The sequence below is a fragment of the Eulemur rufifrons genome, chromosome 8, assembly GCF_041146395.1.
Source record: "Eulemur rufifrons isolate Redbay chromosome 8, OSU_ERuf_1, whole genome shotgun sequence".
In the NCBI taxonomy this organism is placed as follows: domain Eukaryota; kingdom Metazoa; phylum Chordata; class Mammalia; order Primates; family Lemuridae; genus Eulemur; species Eulemur rufifrons.
Genome location: NC_090990.1, coordinates 4,243,771 through 4,264,249, shown reverse-complemented (window position 1 = coordinate 4,264,249; position 20,479 = coordinate 4,243,771). Strand labels below are relative to the sequence as shown.

The 20,479-nt window shown below is 44.8% G+C and overlaps 1 long non-coding RNA gene and 1 pseudogene across 2 annotated transcripts; both read right to left on the bottom strand.

Annotated features, from left to right (window-relative positions):
* Nucleotides 1–382: 382 nt before the first annotated feature.
* LOC138390424 (uncharacterized) lies at nt 383–19,725 on the bottom strand. 2 transcript variants are annotated; one of them, XR_011234540.1, is made up of 5 exons: nt 19,453–19,725; nt 15,661–15,705; nt 14,109–14,204; nt 9,073–9,174; nt 383–5,661 (listed from the first exon to the last, which is right to left on the bottom strand). It is a non-coding gene; the product is annotated as an uncharacterized lncRNA (long non-coding RNA). The 2 variants fall into 2 exon arrangements; XR_011234539.1 differs by lacking the exon at nt 15,661–15,705 and adding an exon at nt 15,473–15,604.
* Nucleotides 10,503–12,517, bottom strand: LOC138390920 (eukaryotic translation initiation factor 2 subunit 3, X-linked pseudogene; annotated as a pseudogene).
* Nucleotides 19,726–20,479: the final 754 nt, after the last annotated feature.

The following is a 20,479-nucleotide window of genomic DNA, read 5'->3' as shown; positions in this document are numbered from 1 at the left end:
CTCAGATCTTACAAACTCAGCCCCCGGGGAAGCAGGAAGGGGGAGGGGCGGCAAAGGGACCACTCTGCGCCTTGCGGGTGCCTGGCCAGGGCAGAACCACAGCAAATGAGAAAACGAACGCCCCAGACCCTGGTCAGGGCTTCTCCTTAATCCTCACCTAGTGACCACGTTTCCTTCAAGTTAGTGGAGACGGTCAAGATGCCCAGAAGTCCGTGTCCTTATTCCATCTTTGGGGCCCAGTGACAACCGGGATTACACGACATAACTTCTAGGCAGGTCGGTTCCACAGCATCAAGGGGACCCCATGACGTCAGCCACCCCGGGGTCCAGCCGGACCCCTCACCCCCTACCCCTGTAACCAAGCCTGGAACCTGACCAGCAGGGCAGATTGGTCTGGGCTTTTTACAGCTCAGAAAGAAAACATCGCTTTTGACTCAGACACATTTTGTGTTTCTGTGCTTTAATGTTAGTGCCCACGCCACATCCTTCATCCCTTGACATCGGACAACCGAAACGACTGGAGTTACCCACATCCTGCCCCACCAGGGTGGCCTGGCCTGTCCCCCGGGACCCCCTGGGTGACTCTGGGGACCCCCTCCCTGGGCCGGCATCCCAAGGCCTCTGGGGCACAGCAGGATCTGGTTCACCCTCCTGCCCCGCTGGCCACTTGCCCCCTGGTCCCTCACTGCCGCCCTTCTCTCTCCTCCCTGCACGTGGACACGTCCAGGGTTCTGGCCTTGAACCTCCCGCCCTGGGTCGTAACCGCTCCTGTTTACCGAGCGCATGAACTCCCTCCTGAACCAACAAGGGACACTGACTCACTGTGTGGGAGGCCGTCCCCGGCACCCAGAGCCCTCTCTCCACCCAGACCCTGTCCCAGCTGCACGTTCACCAAGCTCGTCCTGGTCCTTCCCCAGCCGCCTTCTCCATCCCTGCTCCCAGGTCACCGGCGGCTTCCCGCCATCACAGGCTCAGGTTTTATTCACCTCTCACTTTCTCCCCAGCAAAATCCCCAGCTCCTACCGCAGGAGGTCTTTCACTTGGTCTCTGCTACCTCTGTCCCCCACGCATAGAGGACAGGGAGGCTGAGCCCAGCGTGGCTCTGAGCCCTACTCTGTCCGCCTCGACAAGCGGCTGCTGCTCCACGTCTCTCCTGCTGCCAGTGCCAGGGGCCCCCACCTGCCTTTTGTTTCATTTCAGTGTCACCTGTGCAGACTTAATCTTTCCCAGCCGCAGGTTCCTCTTCTGCACAGGGGACATCCTATGGTAGGGACAGAAATAATAATGCAAAGCGCGTGACACCAGGCCACAGGCAGAGCGAGTGCTCGGTTCATGGTGGTGGCGAAGAACCTGCCCCTGACCACCCGTGGACCAAACCCGGTCTCCCCTCTCCCCCAGGGACACGGCGTGCCCGCGCACACGCACACACACGCACACACACAGCAGCGACCCTGTTACGTGGCCTGCACGCCAACATCTTTACACACATGAAACCAAGTTAAAGCGCCACCACCTCCTCAGGTTGAAGATTCCTTCTTCCCCTGTCGGTGTCCACAAATCCCCTATTTCCTGGCTGTCTCCTCCGTGCTCATGACATGCAGAGTGACAGGGTTGACAAGATGGTCGGGCCAGCTCTCAGGGCCCCATCAGAGTTCTTCACTCTTCTCCCTGTGCCCAAGGTGTTACCAGACACTCCTTGGCCTAAACTCAGTCACCCAACAAATGTTGTTGTTAAATACCCACTACGTGCCAGGTGCTATGCTAGGTGATGGTGATGATGAAGATGAAGGAGGAGGAGGAAGGGGAGGAGGGGGAGGGGAGAGGGGCTGCTCGTTTGCTGAGCACTTTGTGCCTGGCACGGTCCTGAGTGCTTTGCATATATGGACTCATTTGATTCTTGCAACAGATCTGTTTTCTGTCCAGAAAACTCCAGGGAGGGCACAGTCACCATCTCTGCTTCACAGCTGAACAAATGACCTAAGTTGCCTGAGGTCACACAGCTCGTGAGGGTCCCCGGCCCAGACTCCCAGCCCCTGCGGCGATGAGGACACACCTCCTGTCCCCGGAGATCACTTTTAGTGGAGAAGCACAACAGCCCCGGCTGTGGACGAGGTGGGGCCTGGCACCTGCCTTGACATTTCAGAACAAAGTGCTGGGAGGAAGGCTCAGGTCACCTGGGGTGAGCAGGTGACGGTCACACTCAGGCCCGGGAGGTGCGAAGGCCAGTGGTACAAGGTGTGGGCGGAAGGGCTTCGGGTGAGGAGTGTGTGACTAAACCCTCTGTCATCCTGGGTTGAGGCCCAGGCCCAGGAGAAAAGCTTGAAGGGACAATACTGGGATGGCTGACGAAATGCAAATGTGGACTGTGGGCTGGGTAACAGCATTCTGTTTATGTCAAATGTCCTGATTTTGATCATTGTGCTGTGGTTGTGTACGAGAGTCTCTTAGTTCTTAGTAACTGCACACTGAAGTATTTAGGGCCAAGATGCCTCCCACTTACTCTCAAAGGATGCAGGAAAAAAGCTACTAACATGTCTATGTGTATGTGTGTGTTTGTGTGTGTGCACAGGTGAGCGTACGAGTTAGAGAGAAGGACAAGGATACAGCAAACAGGGCCAAGCGTAAACAACGAGTGAATCTGGGTACAGAGTAGATGGGCCTTCCTCGTACTATCCTTTTTTTTTTTGAGACAGGGTCTCCCTCTGTCGCCTGGGCTGGAGTGCAGTGGCGTCATCGTAGCTCACGGCAACCTCAGACTCCTGGGCTCCAGTGATTCTCTTGCCTCAGCCTCCCGAGCAGCTGGGACTACAGGCCCACATCACCATGCCTGGCTAATTTTTCTATTTTTAGCAGAGACAGTATCTCACTCTTGCTCAGGCTGGTCTCAAACTCCTGACCTCAAGCGATCCTCCCACCTCGGCCTCCTCCCAGAGTGCTAGGATTACAGGCATGAGCCACCGCGCCCGGCCTTCCTTGTACTACTCTTGCAACTTCTCAGTAAATTTGAAATTATATCAAAAGAAAAAGTTACCCAAAATATCTGCACTTGAACAGCAGCACACAAATTGCAAGATCGTATAAAAACCCATCAAATATGTAGGAGTGATTGACCATGGGTGGGAGGAAGTGAGAAAGGGAGAGACAAAAGAATTTTTAAAAAATACAGGGGACACTAATTTGAAAGAAAGAAATAGGAGAGAGAGAAGGGGAAGGGGTAGCGGGGAGGGGAGGGGAGGAGGAAAAGAAGGAAGGAAGGAAAGGGGGGAGGAGGAACGTCTGGGTCCTTCTAGAACTCGCACTGAGGTGCACTCATCTACTCCGGCGATGGCGACTCCTGCCCCTCACCTGCACCTGGGCTCGCACCCAATCCTGAATCTAGAATTACTCAGCAGTGGGCACATCCTCCATACCCTCCTGTTAACTGTGATGCGGTGACCCAAACGTGCCTTTCCTCTTCCTTCCCCGCCAACCCTATCTTGCCCACACCCTCACCCTTCCTCCAGGCTCCCAGAAACCTCTAGAAACTTGAGAGGTTTCGCAACTCTTCCCTGTCCTTTCGTTCTCTGCGTGTCCCATTGGTGGCTGTGTCTTTTCCTTTATTCCTGTGACTTCCTCTTTTCCTCTCCTTTTCTAATCCAGGGATTTCTGCTGGGGCAATGTGACTCCGACCGCTCTCCTTCCGCTCACTGACTGTCACGGCCTGAGTGTCCCGTGACGTGCCGCCATCCTGTGACTCGGGAGCATGCTCTGATTCACTGCTCTCTTGTCTCTGATTTTGTTCACAAGCATTGGTCTTCCCAGCTTTATCAAAAGTCCCTGGAAGCGGCCACTAACCCTATTTTGGTCCCTTTTGTGTCCTCCTTGGTGCCTGGCCCAAGGTTGGATACACAGCACCCGGAGTTTAACTGGTACCTAATCAATTCATGTTTTTTCCTTATTTCTGAGTCATTCAGTTACACCTGAATTCCCATGCTCACCTTACCCAGACATTAAGTGACAATAAAAGGACAAGATGGGCCCCCAGGGCTGTTTAGGGTTCCTCCCGGGTGTGCCCCCGGGGCTCTCCGGAAACAGATACAGAGGGAGGGGAGGCAGGTTCTGGGCAGCTCTGCATTTTTAACGCTTCTCAAAGAAAGGGTTCTAAACCCTACGACACCGCTTTCAGAATGCACATCTTTCTGTAGATGTTCCCAGCCTGAGCCTGGGTTAAAACACACTCGCCTGTGGTTGGCTGTGCCGTGGTGTTTGTTCTGTGTTTCCCAGCCCAAGACGCGCATTTTTTTATATCAGAGCAAACAGCAATTGATTCTATTTCCAGTTGCTTCAAAAACAGCTCTCACGGCCGAGTCACTGTCCAAACAAGGAAGGGCTGGGTGACTAAGCCTCCCTATGTCATCTTCTGGAGCAAGGTCATCGTAGCCGAACGCCTCACAACCCCCAGTCCCACCTCCTTAATTCCCTCTCCTGAGACTTCGTTGTGGAGCTCAGAGGGAGAGGATGATGTAATGCCTGGCAAATGCCAAAGGAGCCTTTTGGAGACGAGACACCAAACACGGGCAGGACGCCGAGGCCACCAGGCCACGTTTGCTTAGGCAAACACTCAGGTACCTGTCATTGTTTAAGTTTTCTTCTGAGACGCGGATTCCTACACAGGTGTCGTAGAGGTTTTGATCTACCTAGTGGATCCATTTGAAGTTTTGCACTTCAAAGCGCTATGCGAGCCCACACAAGCCGTGCATGCTGGAGTCCCCATACCGCTCACTGGGGGGTGGCCCTAAAACATTTATATCCTCCCAGAACTGCAATAACATGATCAAGGACCACTTGCTGTGAGTGGACTTTTTCTTAACTCTAATGCAAACTTCCTGTTGCGGTTTTAACCAGTTTCCTCTCGTCCCGTGCTCAGGGGACCTGGGTACACGGTTCATCGTGATCCCCCAAAGGACGTTTTAGCCTTTCTATAGGAACACAGCGTGCCGACCCTTCCACGGGCCATCCGCTCCAAGTGTTTGTCCAGGTGCAGTGCATTTTTCTTACTAATTCACGAGTTCTTCCCTGGTCTCTTCTGAAATCAGGGCCTCTATCGGCTATTCATGCCTCCAGACAAGGGAAAAGTGTCTTGGCCATAGAGGGCTGTTCAAACTGTGATTTTAGGCTCATCAGACACTATAATCCAAGCACCTGACTTAAGGAGCCTCGTGTTACACCCTTCACAGGACCCAATAATCACATAAGAGGGAAAAAAATCTCGAAAATTCTCGGATCCAGACTTCTCCCACGTGGGCTTCCATGGAAGCTCAAACATCCACGATACGGTCTGTATGGACACAGGTGCAAGGCCACCTCTGGAGTTAAATCCACGAATTTGCCTCCCTCCTCCTCCTGACTTTCTCTGAAGCACCCAGCAAACGGAACTGGGACAATTCTAGGCTGCTCTAAACCTCCACCCAGTTCTAGAGACCCCCGGAATCGAAGCTGTGCGAGGTGTAGGTCACTCGAGGAGAAGGTCCCCACCAGGGAGTCAGGTAGGGACATGGCAGATCGCAGACAGGGTCCACTGTGGCTGCCTGGAAACAGGGTGGGTCCCAGGCGGTTTCAGGTTTCCTGGAGCAATTGCTCCTGTCCTTGCATCTCCTCTCCTTCTCCCATGGTTTGTCTGGTCTGCCAAAGAAAAATTAAAACGCAACAGTAAACTACATTTAAAATGCTCCTCCCTCTCCAGCTTTTTAAAAAAATGACTTTTCTTTTTCTTTTCTTTCTTTTTTTTTTTTTTTTTTTGAGACAGGGTCTCACTCAGTTGCTCAGGCTATCATAGCTCAGTGCAACCTCCAACTCCTGGGCTCAAGTGATCCTCCTGCCTCAGCCTCTCGAGTAGCTGGGACTACAGGTGTACGCCACCACGCACGGCTAATTTTTCTATTTTTAGTAGAGACAGGGTCTTGCTCTTGATCAGGCTGCTCTGCAACCTCAAACTCCTGGGCTTAAGCAATCCTCCCCCCTTGCCCTCCCAGAGTGTTAGGATTACAGACATGAGCCACCTTGCCCAACTCCCAAAATGACTTTTCTTTCATTTATGTTTTTATCTTTAAAAATTTTTTTGAGATGAGGTCTCACTGTGTTACCCATGCTGGACTCAGACTCCTGGGTACAAGTGATCCTCCAGCCTCAGCCTGCCGAGTGCTGGGACCACAGGCACGAGCCACAGATCTGGTTTTCCAGCTTTTGATGGGGTCTAAATAAATGGTCAGTGAGCCACCCTAGGGGCTCTCAAAGTTGGTTAGTGATTCTGTTCAGTTGAGGGCACAATAGTGCTGGATTCTGGACTAGGAATAGGGACATGGTCCTTGCTCTCGTGAGCACAGTGTAGGAGAGCTAGAGTGGCCAGAAAAAATATTGCCTGGCACACACTTATACTAAAACTCTCGGCATAGTTTATCTGAAATTCTTATGTAACTCGGTGTCTTGTATTTTCATTTGCTAAATCTGGCACCCGTAAGTAGAGAAGACAGACATGACTGCAGAGAAAAAAGGGCTCTCAGAGCACCCAGGAAGGGCCCCCAGCCCGAAGCTAATTGAGGATTTAATAAAACTGGGGGCAGGGGTCCCTGGGAATAAATCTCTCTCACAATGTATACGTCCTTTTTTTCTTTTAAACTTCCTCACTTCAATTTTACATACATTATGTTCAAATGACCTAACACCCTGCTCTGCTGGTCACAGGCATCTTCCCCTTCGTTCACTCTCCATCCTTGCCCACCCACCCGAGAGCTCAGGCCCTCTGGTTGCAGGTTGGGTTTGACCAGCAGGTGGCCCAGCAGGGAACAGGCCAGGAGCGGAGTGATCAGGCCAGCGCCTGCCAGGTGTCCTCTCCACACAGCTACTCTCTCACTCAGGATGCCCGGGTCCCTTCCGGGGTGGATGGGCTGCAGCCACCCTCCACCCCACCCTGCCCCAGAACTTTGAAAATAAATTCAGCTGAAATTACCCAGTTTGAATGAGCTGCCTATTTTCTGCAGGAAACTGGAATAATACAGCTATCGATTCTTCCCCAAATTAATCTATAAATGTAACACAATTCAATCTCATTAGAATTTTGTTTTGTTTTCTTTTGTTTTTGGAAATTGACTAAGTAAGCCAAGCGTGGTGGCTCACAGCTATAATCTTAGCACTTTGGGAGGCCACGGAGGGAGAATCACTTGAGGCCAGGAGTTCCAGACCACCCTGAGCAATAAAAAATAGAAAAATTAACTAGGTGTGGTGGGGCATGCCTGTAGTCCCAGCTACTTGAGGAGCTGAGACAGGAGGATTGCTTGAGCCCAGGAGTTTGAGGTTGCTGTGAGCTATGATGATGCCACTGTACTCCATCTGGGGTGATAGAGAGAGACTTTTTCTCAAAAAAAAAAAAAAAAAGAGGAAGAAGAAAGGAAAAAAAAAGAAAAAAGACAAAAAAAAAAAAAAAAGAAAGAAAGAAATTGACCAAGTTATTGCAAAATTGTGTTTGGAAGAAATGTATGAAGAACAGCTAAAATTTGAGGGAGAAAAGTAGTGTTGAGGGAGAATTTGCCAAAGTTATAAAATCAATTACTAAGCTACACTAACTAAAATAACAGTAACAGAGAATAGTAAGTTCAGAAACATATCCAATACACATGGGAACTGAGTATAGGACAAAAGATACATGATGAATCATCTTAGAAAGATTATTTAACAAATAGTTTAAGGATGACTGACTCATAATTTGGAAAAAAGAAAAAGAAAATAGCTAATCCCTACCTCACATCTTATATAAAAATAAATTTTAAATGGATTAAAGAGTTAATATTTAACAAATATATTAGAGTATTTGACAAAAACATAAGTAAATATTGTCATAATGTAGAGATGAGGAAGAACTTTCTATAGCAGATCAAGAAACCATAATTTAAAAAATCCTGACACTTGAATACATAAGTATTTATGCTTCTGAATGCCAAAATACCATATCAGAGTTAAAAGACCGATGAAAAACATTTTCTGCAAACATATAAATCACAGGTTAAACTATATAAATAGGTCTTACAAATCAACAAGAAAAGATGAGTTCTTCAATAGAAAAATAGACAAAGACAGTGACTAGGTAATTCTTTTCAATGGCTGATAAGCTACAAAATGATGTTTCGTCACATTAAGTAACCAAAGACGTTTGAATTAAAAAGATTTTTTTAGATTGTTACATTTAGAAAATTTTAATATAAGAACCATTATGGACAAAGATATAGGGGGAGAAACACATTGGTGGGAATCTTTCTGGAAACATATTTGGTAATATCTATCAATAATCTTTGCAAGTTCTGCATTTTAACATACAGCAGAAATAAAGACACAAATAGTCAAAGATACACCCAGAAGTATACGGTTGGCCACTGCTGTGCTGTATGTAATAGCAAAAACTGAAAGCACGTGCAGTGTCCGACAGTAGGGGTCACTCACATACATCATTGGACTTCCTTTCTTTACTTTAATTAATTAATTTATTTTTTAAGAGACAGAGTCTCCCTATGTTGTCCAGCCTGGAGTGCAGGGGCTCTTCACAGGGATCCATTACTGATCAGCAAGGGAGTTTTGACTTGCTCTGTTTCCAACCTGGCCACTTCACCCCTCCTTAGGCCACTTGGTGGTCCCCTGCTCCTGGGAGGTCACCATATTGATACTGAACTTAGTGTGGACATCCGATCGTCATAGCAGACAACAGCCAGAATGCCTGGGCTCAAGCGATCCTCCTGCCTCAGCCTCCCCAGTAGCTGGGACTGCAGGCGTGCACCACCACACCCGACTGGATTTCTTTTCAATAGATCATGCAGGCATTTAAAATTATGGTGCAAAATTTATATTTGTTGGCATGGAGTGATATCTACCATAAAATCTTATGTGAAAAAATAATGAACAAAACAATGCATATTGAATGATCTCATCTTTTCTCCTTCTCTTCCTTCTTAAAAAAATCTATGTGCCACCACTTAGTACCCACTAGGATGGCTATGACGAAAAATAATAAGGGTTGGTGAGGACGTGGAAAAATTGAAATTCTCATACCTTGCTGGTGGGAATGTAAAATGGTGCCATGGCTTTGGAAAACAGTCTGCAGGTCTTGAAATGTTAATTGTAGAGTCACCATAAGACCCAGCAATCCCATTCCTAGGTATAAACCCAAGAGAACTGAAAACATACATCCACATGAAAACTTGTGCACAGACGTCACAGAAGCATCACGTGCAACAGCCCCAAAGTGGAAACAACCCAAATGGCCGCCAACTGATGAGTGGATAAATAAAACACAATGTAGCCACATGATGAAACATTATTTGGCCATAAGAAGAAATGAAGCACACATACATGCGATGACATGGACAAATTTTGAAAACACTGTGCTTAGTGAAAGCAGCCAGAAACAAAAGACCACATATTGTCCAATTCCATTTACATGTAATGTCCAAAACAGGCAAGTCCATAGAAACAGAAAGTAGATTAGTGGTTGCCTAGGGCGAGGAGAAGGAGAGGGAATATAATAGGAAGTGACTGCTAATGGGTAAGAGATTTCTTTTTGGAGGGATAAAAATATTCTAAAATTGAGTGCGGTGATGGTTGCATAACTCTATGAACATACGAAAAGCCATTGATTCGCATACTTTAAATGGACAAGTTGTTTGGCATTGTCAATAAAGCTGTTAAAAAAAATCTATGTATGTGTATTGAGACATAGAAAAAGCCCTGGAAAGTAGTTTTAATCAAAATGTTAATAGTGGTAGTCTCTTTAAGTGTGGGATTACCTTAAATTTCCATTTGTGTGCCTTCTAGTATCTTCTGAAGTATGAAAAGATTATACAGTTATATAATCAGGGAAATAAAACAAACCCCTTATCTGTTCCAGGGCTGTTTTTAAAACCCTTGAGTCCAAGGACTCTTATAGGCGTGGGCCCCACCCCACATCGTAGCAAACATATAAAAATGCACCTAAGCTCTACATGTACTGTATTTTTTTCCCATGGAAATATATGAAACTTCTTTTATAATTTTGCTTTCAAAATTATTCAGCTCCAAACAACTCGGTTATGATTGGCTTTGGCTTTCTCACCAGTCTCCATGCAAGCTTGGGAATTTGTGCAAGAGGAAAGTTTGTCACCTACGGAGAGCTTCCCAACGTGATGAGATTTTTATGAATTATGAGTTATAAACTAAAAATGTTGACATAATGTTACATGTATGTCATAGACGTTTAAACATGAATTTTATTTTTCAGGTTTTTTTAGTAAGAAGAAAAACTTTATTTCAAACAGGTGCAGTGGTGTGTGTGCTACAGCAAAGGCCGGGGGAAGCAGGCAGTTTCTCTTCAAACCTGCATTGACGTACACATTTGAAAATGTTTAGCAATGATCAATTTCTGCTAAAATGTAGATTAAGTCCATCAATATACCAATTTTTACATTTATGGTAGACCTTACTACTAAAGTATAGAGTTTAAATTTTTGTCACAGAAAATGAGAATACCTGACAGCTTCTATTAAGGTAATGAGCTGTGAAATTTCTTCCCCAATGTTGCTTTGCAAATATATCCCTAAGTTCCTAAGGGAAATTCTGACTTCATCCCAATGCCATATTTAACTGGGATTCTTCAGTCATCATCTGCTGTTGGCTTGATGGTCACTCCTCTTCTCCTGACACCAACCAATTAAATGCCAGTGTTTCTCAACTCTTCGGCTAAAAGCAATATTTTCTTCTACTTCTGTGCACACAGGATTAGTGAGAGCTATTTTACCCAAATCAGTCTTGACTGTAATTTTTTTTTTTTTTTTTTAAGAGACAGGGTCCTACTCTGTTGCCCAGGCTGGAATGCAGTGGCACGATCACAACTCACAGCAGCCTCGAACTCCTGGGCTCAAGTGATCCTCCTGCCTCAGCCTCCTGAGTGGCTGGGACTACAAGCACGTGCCAACACACCTGGCTAATTTTTTTATTTTTTGTAGAGATGGAGTCTCCCTATGTTGCCCAGGGTAGTTTTGAACTCCTGGCCTCAAGAAATCCTCCTAATCAGCCTCCCAAAGTGCTAGGATTACAGGTGTGAGCCACTGTGCCCAGCCCAGCCTTGACTGTACTAACTCTTTCTCCTGCAGGTAGAGATCTTACATTCAACATGAGCACTTCATTCTTAGATTTATTCCTTTTCTGCCTTTTTGTCTCCTTCTGTATTTACACCTGGATGCCATCTACGTAGGAAATAGGAAATTTCCAGTCTGTGAGGCTCTCAGGTAAAGCGCCAGCCGGACTAAGCACCTGCCCCACCATTCTATCAGCTCAGCAGAATGTTGGGTCTATTTTTGTTGCAACTCCAGTAAGACCCCCTGGAGCACATACTGAAGCCCACCATGTTCTGCAGGAAGTGATATAATTTTGGAAAGGATCGGGTCACACATGAGTTTTTGGAACAATGCCAGATCTGACTTCCAGGTCCTGGCCTACCTTTAATACCCCTTTGAAAATACCACCATTGGCGATACCCCTCTGAAAGTCATCAACCCCACGGCAGGTTTGTTGATGTCAAAAGACCTAATCACAATAAACTGGGGTTCCAAAGTAGTATCTTGGAGGCACTAGAATTTTTTTTTCTATATGCTCACAGACAACTTAAATATTTCAGCTGAGCAGAAATTGAAATAAGAGGAGCTCCTTCTGCTACCGTACCTTGTACAGATGCGAGGATCTATTCATACTGTTCTTTAGCCTGACTTTCTTTTACCAAATCGGTTTTATTTTGTAGAATCAAAGTACGTTTCGGCCTCCTGTCTATGGCAGCCAGGTGTTCAGAAGTCCGAGGTTGAGGACACGACTCCTTCCCAGCTGTCAACAGCAGAGCCGCATCCATCAATGCTGCCCTGTTTCACACAGTGGCCACAAAGCGTCGCGGCCAAGACAGTCAACAAAGGGAACACGTCTGACTGGTTTGCAGTTCCCTTTGGTGCCTGGAATGTCTGTAGGAAGTGTATCAGGTGTGCTCCTTCCACAGGATCTATAACACTTTGGCCAAGGACAACTTGAGTCACCACCTTTATGAACGTTGGCATTCGCCTATCCAAGCTTGATTGCAATGTTTCCTTTCAGCTCGTTTTGAACCTGACAGCGTGAACTCCAGGAATAGCTTTTACAACTGTGGATTTTCCATGACCATAACCAATTGGTTCTATATTAATGAGGGCTTGTCTGCTGATAACTTTGTGTAAAAGTGGAGTCAGTTTGGTAACATCCAAGGTGGCGAGATCCCGTCAAGAAAGATGTCCAGGGTTAGTCCAGCCTTGGCCCCGCCATCTTGCCTGGAGAGTCAAGTTGTTTGACTTTTTGGGTAGCTTTTTTTTTTCTTTATTAAGTAGCCAATATAATTTTTCAGGCCTTTGATATTTTGGTATGCCTGATCCCAAGGCCTGTGGATGCCAACTCCTGGGGTGGGAGTCCCCTCTGGCTCTGACGAGGGGTACCGTCCGCTTGCCATTCGTTCCCAGTGCCAAGCTCAGTGCCTGAGAAACAATCTGAACTCGCTATGTATCTCTGGGTTCATCAATTTACAGAGGCTCCAAGCCCTCCCTTTGGCCAAATGTTAAATGTCCAACTATTAAAGCCAATATTTGACTTAAGATAAATATTTCTCATACAATAAACTTCTGGGATATAATAAATGACATGAAATTTTATTTTAAATATTTAAGCATCAGAACTTTTAAAGTTCTGTCATCATACTTTAAAGGTTTAACATCACAGTGTGGAAAACACCACTTTCTCAGAGTTGCCGACTCCTGTCTCAATCCTGTAGGCCCAGCTACAACATTAGATGCATGTTTACTTTCAGTTGGTGATGGAAGAGCAAAACAGTTTTAATATTTCTCACTCTTCTCGAACACTGTCTTCATTTCCTCACACTTTATATTCTTCACGATGTCTACATAGAAGACAGTTTGTCATTAGTATATTATACATGAGTTTGAGACTTTTTCTCTTTGTGAAATTTTGATGTTCTGCTTTTAATTTGGCCTGCAAGACATGAGGACTTCCCACATAGGGCTTTTACTTGAAAGATTGATAACCTAAATGGATTTAACTATAAATTAGTATATGTGCTCCCAAAGCCAGCACAGTTTAACTGTAAATTCAATATAATTCTTAAAGGTTTTGTTTGTTCTTCAGCTGAATGACAGAACTTTATGATAAGCGCACATAGAATATATTTTCTCCAAGGAGCATTAAGATACCTACATATACTTTGAAAGGAAATATACCTATGTTAACACAATGTCCTAATTATATTCTTGTTTATAATCCTGACACTAAGCTGATCAGTGATGGTGACAGCCTTTGCAATCGCACACACACAAGTTCAAAGCAGCCAGACGTGGGGTTGAGGCGGGCACTTGGTTCCCTTCCCAAAGCCAAAGCCAAACAGCAAATTTTAGCCAAATATGAGGGACAAAGCTTAGCTTTGGTTAAGCAACCATATATAGCCAACGAGCGTGGACTATGGTGCCGGAGGGCCTTGGTTTGAATCCTGGTTCTGCCACTTACTTTCTGTGTGACCTTGTGCCTCAGTGTCCTCATACATAAAATGGGGTAATAAAACACCTACGTCACTGGATTATGGCCAGAATTCTATGTGATAATATTTACCAAGTGCTTTAAATTATACCCGTCTTATAGTAAGTACAAGCGTGTAAGTATTCACTGATGCTGCTGTTATTAGTATTATTATTAATTTGGCATCAGTGAACCTTAACTTATGACTTACTGCTTTTAAGGAACTCCAGTCTCCAAATGACAGAAAGGAAAGCAGTCAGCCTACAGGAAACAAATTACTGGAGCACACAGACCTTCTGGATTATTTAGAAAATTTCGTAAGAATATAAATAACAGAGTTCATCATAATTCTATATCATTCTTTATCCTATATAAGAGTCTTTTAATTATTCTAGCAAATTCTTAAAAACGTTAAATTATGGAAGTTGTCGAACATGCATAAAGGTGGCGAGATTAGCGTGAGGCGTGCCGTGTGCACCCGCCTGCCACAGGGTGCAGTATTCTGCCTTCCCACTTACCCGAGCACGTGCGGTCCACGCCCCGGCAGTCGCTGGCTGCACAGTCAGCCGTTCCACAAAATCACACTGCGCAAAGTGTGGCAGCTTTTAATGTTTCTGAGAGAGGGGCAAAGGGAGTAGGAATTTAGCCCCTAGTATGAATGTTTGTGCAAACTAAGTTTTTCAAACTTTTAATTCAAATTGTATTTCAACTCATGGTACTAGAAGAAGTACAAATCACTTCAGTAGCTTTTGGTCTTAGCTGTGCTCATGAGTGTCAAATACTTATGCTGCCAACAGATCAAATAAAAGCTCAAAAACCTCTGAGGTCAACAGACCAAATTCAAACTCTTAACTGTGGCCTCGTCTCACTGTACCAAGGCGTTCACCTGCTGGGACAGCCACACTCTCAGGCCCGGAGACTCGGGCTACACAGCGCCCTCCAAGCTTTTTCGTATCATGGCCCTCGTAGAAAATGCAGTGTCTTAAGGTAGACAGTGCACCGGGGTAAGGATATGGGGTGCTCATAGCCAGGTGCCTGGGACCCATACCTCTGTCACCCTGTGTGCTGGCTGGCAAGCTCTAGGCTGTGGGAAGCACTTTCTATGTTCCGACTCACTTAATCCTTACAACTACTCTATGAGGAAGACACTGTATACCCCCTATTCAGGGTGAAGGAAATTGAGGCACAGAGAAGTGAAGCAGTTTTTCTAAGATCACACAGCCAGACGGTGACAGTTGTCTCTGGAGTGAAGTTCTGGGCACCTCAGCCTCTCTAATAAACCTTTCCGAATTATCCCATGTTTCTGATTTAGGTAAACCATAATATGCATTAAAAAGACTCAAATTCCTGGCCTGGTTTTCCAGGCTGCATGTGATTTCTCACACCTCCTCTATCTTATCTTTCATTCTGAGACTCCACACTGGGTCCCAAACTGCTGAGAGCGTGAACACAACACAATGCTGAGCACAGAGTGACACTCAAATACCTTCTGGCCAAATGACCGGTCACAGTACAACCATTTACCACTACACCTGTAGACACTCCAAATACTTGATGATGATGAAAATGAAGGACAAGGGGCAAGACCCCATTTTATCAGCATCTGACTGGTCAAAAAAAGCCCAGAAAAGAGGAGACTTCTAAGCACTTCATCTATACAAGACGCAGACATTGCATATTTCCTCTTTCCCAGGCTTTTCTACTCTCACACAGCAGGAACTTCTTATTCTTTCTGGCACTGATCATTATTCCACATCTGTGTTTTGTGTTTTGATCTCTGCGAATTCCTGAGAATGTCATCGTATTACCTAAGTCACCTCTACCTACCGTAAGACAAATAGGCAAACAAAAAGCTTCAGAAAGCTCCCACACTCGCTGTCACCTGAAATCGATGCCGGTGTAGACTGACATCAAACCAACATAGGACAGGCTGATGAAAATAAGCATTTGTTGTTTTTCCAGGTTTTTGTCAGCCAGAGCAACGCAAATCTTTCTTTTGGTTGCAATGAATCACCTAAGGCAAGACACAAAGGCTAGAATGCAAGTAATAATCACGATGCCACATCCTACCTGTCATATTTACGAAATGCTCTTGACATTGCGGAGGCCATGGCCCTGGAAAGAAAAAGGAGCAGAAGATCAGGCATGAGCATACATTGAGCACCTGCTGTGTGCTAGGCACTTGCATTTAGGTGGTAACAATCTCCAGGAGGAAGGCAAGATTATTCTCAAGCTCAAGATAAAGAAACAGAGTTAGAGAGATTAAGGAATTTACCCCAAAAATACAGCTAGAAAGTGGCAGGGCAGAGATGTCACTAAAGCCCACGCTTTCTCCCCACTGTGCTGCCTCTTGGAGTTTCCCGAGAAAATCTTTGAGAAATTATGTGGATTTATCAATTTCCCAAAGATTTGGTTTCATCCGTATGCCTAACCATAAATTAACATTCTCTCGAGATGTGAGACTGTCAATAGAGACCTACTGAGGAAGGGGCAAAGGCCATCCACATGCCTGGGTTGCCAGATCTCGCGCTTTGCTTTCTGGCAGAGACGGGATCTTGCTACTCACACTTCAGGGCCCTTCATTAGGACGGTGGAAACTTACATATCACAATATTCACCGTCCACTCAAATACAAACGGGTTAAATCCATAAATTAAAAGGCCAACATTATCACGCTGAGAAAAACGCTATTTGGGAGACAACTAAAGCAAAAAGACATGGGAAAGTTGAGAGCAAAAGTATGGGGAAAGATGACAAAAGAATATTAGCCAAGAGAACAGGCATAACTACATCAATATCACACACACACACACACACACACACACATACAAGAAGACACTAAGACAGAAAAGGTTACTATACAGTGATAAAAATTTTCAATTTGCCAGGAAGACATAAGCATTCTAAATGCATATCCACCTAATAAAAATGCCTCACACCATATTAATCCAAAATTAATAGAAATTGACAAACCCACCAACATTTGTCTCTCAGTAACTGGTAGATCAAACAGCAAAAATCATCCCTAAGTATATCTGAACAATTTGGTTAACCACCTTGACATAATGGATGCATGCAGAACCCTGGAAGAGCGAACCCACTTTCCTTAAGCGCACATGGAACAGTTACAAAACGAATCAGACATTAGGTCACCAAGTCATCTCAACAAATTTCAAAAAAATCAGTGTGAACCCATCGCGTTCTTTGAACAACATGTGATCAAGTAGAGGTCCATAGCAAAAAGATCAGTTGAGAAGTTTTCACTCTTTGGAATTTAAAAACAGAATTCTAAGCAACTCATTGCTTAAATAATGAACACTTTCTAATGCTCGGAACAATAGTTTTTAAAATATCATAAAGAACTAGCATATTATAATGAAAGCTGCACTTGGAGGGGAATGGATAGTTTTAAATACATATATTTGCAAAGAATAAAGCTGAAGATTAATAAACTGACTTCAACTAAAAAAGTTATGAGGGAAAAACAAAAATCCAAAGAAAGAGAAAGGAGAGGGTAGTAAGAAGAGCAGACATGGGTAGGTAGGGAGAACACCACCCTACAGCAGACAGAATCAACAAGCCAAATGCTGCCCCTTGAAAAGGCAAATAAACTAGATCTACCTCTGCTACTACTGATCAAGAGAAAAGAAAAGGCACAAGTATTGAACTACAAACCCAGCAGAAGGTATTTACAACTGTAGCAGGGATTAAAAAGATAAGAGAATATAATAAACAGTTTTAGGCTGATATATTTGAAGATTAGATGAAGTAGACAAATTTCTAGAAAAATATAATTTATTAATTCTGACTCAAGAAGAACTAGAAAATTTGAATAGTCCTAAATTATTAAAGAAATTGAAATAGTGTTACAAGTCTTGCCACAACGAGACACAGGCTCAGATAATATTATAGATGAGTTCCTCAGAACTTTCATGAGACTGATATTCCAATCTGACAAAAGTTCTTCCAGGACACACAAAGAAAGAGCACACACTCTCCAACTCATCCTACGAGCTCAGTATAATTGTAATTAAAAAATCAGGCAAAGTCAGTAAGAGAAAGGAAAACTATAAGCCAATCTCATTCATAAACATAGAGATGTAAAATCCTTTTTAAAATCACAAAATGGGTCTAGCCATGTTTGAAAAAGATAAAGTTACATTATTCCAGGAATGCAAGGATAGACTGACATCATAAAATCTATGTATGTCGTGGTGTAATGAAGAATTCACTTTACCCAAAGAGAGGTCTGGTCTTTGACTCCTCACACGAGAGGTAACCTTTAAACCCTTGAAATTTCCTAAGTAATAAGCATATCTTTGTTATTCACAGTGGGCTTTTTTTTTTTTTTAACCACACCTGATAGTTTATGCTAATGAGATGACTCAGTGTTCTCTTTGGACCACACCATATATTTATGCTAATGAATGGTTCAGAGCAAGGCTGGCCATGCCGGAAAGATCGACCATGTGACTAGAGGCCAGATCTGGGTGAGGAGAGGAAGTGCGTGTGCACTGCTGGAGATCGAAGTCAACCATGTGAGCAATATTTAGCTCAATCAATCTTGCCCATATAACAAGATAAGATTCTGGACACCAGAGTTTAGGTGAGCTTCCTGGGTGGGCAGTGCTGTGCACCTTGCCACACGCTGGTGCGGGGACGGTGCTGCATCCCTGGGGACACAGAAGCTTTGTGTTTGAGACCCCTCCCAGCCCAGGTTCTGCCCTTCGAGTCTCTTTTGTTGGTTGGTTGTGCTTGTATCCTTTTGCTCTAATAAAACTGTAATGGTGAGTATAGTGTTATACTTTCCTGTGTTCTGTGAGTCATTCCAGTGAACCTGAGGGAGTTCAGACGTCAGGATATAAAGCCAACTGGATTGAGGGCGGCCCTGGGGACCCCTGAACTGGTGTCAGAAGTCTTGGGCAGACCTGGTCGTCTGCAGGACTGCGCCCTTAACCTCAGATTTAGCTTCCCCCGGGCAAGTCCTTCCCCATTGCAACAGACCGAGTGAGAAAAGCCACTTGACATTCCCAGTGCATGCAGAGAAAACATTTCTAAAATTTCCACTCATTTCAACTAAAAAAAAAAAAAAATCCAAACCAAAAAATCTCTAGTAGACTAGAAGAAAATGTCATCATCTGATAAAGAGAATACACATAAACAAATAGTATAAATGTAAAAATGTCCAAAGTTTTCCCTTTAAGATTAGGAGTAAGAGAAGACTACCACTGTCGCTGCTTTTCCCCAGAAATGTGCTGGCATTCTATACAATGCAATAAGAAAAGTAAATTCAAAGCATAAGGACTAGAAAGGAAGAAGCAAGACAGTCATCCTCTGCAGATGATATGATTTTCTATACATAAAACTCCAAAGAACATATTATATTTAAAATATTATATAATGTAATATAAATTATGTTACATATAAAAACATATATTATTTGAAATAGTAAGATAATTTAGCAAGATGACTGCCTATAAGAGCTACATTAAAGCATGAGTTACATGTAATGACACAGATTAATCCACCAAATGCTAAGTGGGGGAAAATGTCCCAGAAAATTAGGTAAACGTGATGCCCATTTCTATAGGGTTCAAAAAAAAAACAACATTAAGTAATAAACTGTCATGCATTTGAGATAAAACTCTCTCTCTCTCTCCTCCTATTCATATATATAGATAGATAGATAGATATACATACACACACACACACACACACACACACACACATCTTAAAGAGACAGGGGGTCTGGCTGCCAGGTGGAGTGCAGTGACCATTCACAGGCACGACCATCGTGCACTACAGCCTCCAGCCAGTTTCTAGGCCTCCCCATGGCTGCCAAAGGAGTCTCTAAAAACATACATCTCGTCAAGTCAATTCCTTGCTGCAAAGCTCCAGCTTCAGGACAGCACCAACGTTCACCAGCATTACAGGGCACCTGCGATGTGTCGGACACTGTCCTTGGGCAGTCTCTGTCCCGGAGCTGCCCCTGCTCTGCCGCGTGTCTATGTCCATGCACGCTGACCAGACGGCTGATTGTGGGATGACCCACAAATGGGTCCCCCCTCCCCGAGGGGCCGACATGTGGACCTGTCATTGAAGGAGCAGCCCCTTCACATTCTTGGTGAGGCTGAGTTTGAATAGGATGACACTTTGGCCTTTGTCTCTTTTTAAAATGTTTTTAATTAAATTGCTGGGTCCTCGACACCCTGGAGAGACTAGGAAATGCAGCCTTGCAGTTTGTTAATGATACACCATCTGTTTGTTCACACTGTGTGGTCACATGATCCTTGCTCTGCAGAACATCCTGTCTCACTGGCCTAAACCAGTTTGCGGGTGAAATGCTTAGGACGGGCGCCAGAAAGTCTCTCTCCTTCTTTCCCTTTCTCTCTCTCTGTTTTCTTCTCTCTCTCTGTCTCTCTCTCTCACCCATTTGAAGATTGGCTGCTAACCCCAAACATGTTGGCAAAATTTGTATTCACTGTTTATGGTGCTTATTCACCCTATTTCTGTTGCAGGATTTTAGCCCGACTTCGGCGAGGCGCCCTGGAGACCGGAGCCTGTAGGGGCCACAGCTCAGACAAGCAGGGGAACTTCCTGGCGGAGGGAGGCCCCGGCAGCAGACTTTGCCACTGAGTGTTAGGACTCATTTTCTTCACCTGTAAAATCTATGCTCATTGACTCATTTCACACCATAATTAGATTAAATCCCTGAAGAGTGTGGTGTCCTGGGTGTTTTTTTAAGAGCTTTAAGTGTTATTTATATCAACGAAGACTGGGCTCCTCCTCTGGAGGAGAACCGCGCGGCTCAGGGACCCCGTCTCCTGCCTGCAGGAGGGAAGCGGGTGCAGACACGCAGGGGACACGCGGCTGAGCTCCAGGAAGGAGC